Source organism: Triticum urartu, chromosome 2 (genome assembly GCF_003073215.2).
Source record: "Triticum urartu cultivar G1812 chromosome 2, Tu2.1, whole genome shotgun sequence".
Taxonomy (NCBI): domain Eukaryota; kingdom Viridiplantae; phylum Streptophyta; class Magnoliopsida; order Poales; family Poaceae; genus Triticum; species Triticum urartu.
In genome coordinates, this window is record NC_053023.1 from 621,620,495 (window position 1) to 621,623,067 (window position 2,573).

Below are 2,573 nucleotides of genomic sequence, written 5' to 3' on the forward strand. Positions count from 1 at the left end.
GCGTCATCGCCGTCGACCTGCGGAGGGACCTGCCATGGCCACCCTCGTCTTCAAGATGCATTCCCCGCGCCCAATTTCAGTGCTCTCAGCACGCCCATCGCCGGAGGCCGCCGTCCCGCGCCCCTCCATCCCCTGCGCCTTCATCTCTCCCTCGCCGCCGTTCCCCTTCTTCCTCGGCTTCCTGTACGAGCAAGGAGAAAGACCGAGCTCCCCTGCATCGCCATGACCTGCAACTGTCTCTATTTTCAGACGAGAAAGAGCAGCTCGCTCGCCTTCCGTTGACCACGGCCGGTCCATGTCTCGCGCCGCTCGGCCTAGCGCCAACTCATGTGGCCTCATTCGCCTGGCGGCCCGCCTCCCCTTCGCCTGATTGACCGCGGCCCAGCTGCCCCTCTCACCCGACTGGGCCTAGCCCATGGTGAGCGCACAGACTACCCCGATTCAGCCCGCCTATGTCGTTTTATTTAAAATGCTTTATAATATGTCGTTTTCATCCATGTTTAAAATATTTAAAATGCTGTTTGTTTAAATTTGCTCCTATGCCATGTTAGAAATGATTTATTTCATAACTTAATAACCGTAACTCCGAATTTAATGAATTTTATATGTAAATGGGGTAGAAAAATGCCTAGTTTAACATGGTGGAATCACTTTGCATGTTTAACAACTCTAAAATTATGTTTAGGGCAGAACAGTACCAAACCTAAAATATGCACATGAGGAGTTTCCGGAATTGTTGTTTTGTTGTTCCGGCCTCATTTGAACTTGCCTAGATTAGATAGTTTAATTATGCTTCACCCTCTTGCCATGCTTAACAACATTTAATATTGTTGGGTACATAAACGAGATCAAACTAAATAACTTGAATGCATTTTGAGATCCACTTAATTTGTAGTATTGTTTGTGCACTTTGCCTTGCCATGCATATTTTAACCGGACATGCATCATACTTGTTTGCGCATCGTGCCATGCTTATGTGATGGTTTTTTTTACTATGTTGTGTGCTTAGTTCCGGTGTTTGCTTCTTCGGGTTGGTTCCAGTAACGTCACGTTTGTGAGGACCCGTTCGACTACGCCCGTTTGTCTCCTTCATGGACTCGTTCTTCTTCCTTGCGGGATTTCAGGGAAGATGACCATACCCTCGAAATCACTTCTATCTTTGCTTGCTAGTTGCTCGCTCTTTTGCTATGCCTGTGCTGCGATACCTACCACTTGCTTATCATGCCTCCCATATTGTTGAGCCAAGCCTCTAACCCACCTTGTCCTAGCAAACCGTTGATTGGCCATGTTACCGCTTTGCTCAGCCCCTTTTATAGCGTTGTTAGTTGCAGGTGAAGATTGAAGTTTGTTCCTTGTTGGAACATGGAGATGTTGTTCCTTGTTGGAACATGTTTACTTGTTGGGATATCACAATATATCTTATTTAATTAATGCATCTATATACTTGGTAAAGGGTGGAAGGCTCGGCCTTATGCCTGGTGTTTTGTTCCACTCTTGTCGCCCTAGTTTCCGTCATATCGGTGTTATGTTCCCGGATTTTGCGTTCCTTACGCGGTTGGGCTATTATGGGAACCCCTTGATAGTTCGCCTTGAGTAAAACTCCTCCAGCAATGCCCAACATTGGTTTTACCATTTGCCACCTAGCCTTTTCTTTCCCTTGGGTTCTGCAGACTCAAGGGTCATCATTATTTTAACCCCCCCCCCCGGGCCAGTGCTCCGCTGAGTGTTGGTCCACCTGTCAGCTGCCGGTGGTCACCAGGGGCAACTCTGGGCTGGCCTACCCGTACCTAGGACAATCTGAGTGTGCCCTGAGAAAGAGATATGTGCAGCTCCTATCAGGATTTGTCGGCACATTCGGGCGGTGTTGCTGGATTTGTTTTAGCTTGTCGAAATGTCTTGAAGAACTGGGATACCGAGTCTGATCGAAACGTCTCGGGAGGAGGTCTATTCCTTCGTTGACCATAAGAGCTTGTCATGGGCTAAGTTGGGAATCCCCTGTAGGGATTTGAACTTTCAAAAGCCGTGCCCGCGGTTATGGGCAGATGGGAATTTGTTAATGTCCGGTTGTAGAAAACCTGAAGTTGACCTTAATTAAAATGCATCAACCGCGTGTGTTACCGTGATGGTCTCTTTCCGACGGAGTCCGGGAAGTGAACACGGTGTTGGAGTTTTGCTTGACGTAGGTTGTTTTAGGATCACTTCTTGATCATACTTTTATCGACCGTGCTTTGCCTTCTCTTCTCGCTCTCATTTGCGTATGTTAGCCACCATATATGCTAGTCACTTGCTGCAGCTCCACCTCATACCTTTACCTTGCCTATGAGCTTAAATAGTCTTGATCGCGAGGGTGCGAGATTGCTGAGTCCCCGTGGCTCATAGATACTTCCGAAACCAGTTTGCAGGTGCCGACGTTACCGAGCAGGTGACGCAACCAAGCTCAAGGAGGAGCTCGTTGAAGATCTTGTCCTTTGTGTTGTTTCGTTCTAGTTGATCTGTAGTGGAGTGCAGTTGGGGTCGATCAGGGACCTTGTCACATTTGGGGTTCTTCTTTTATTTTGGTTTCGTAGTCAGAC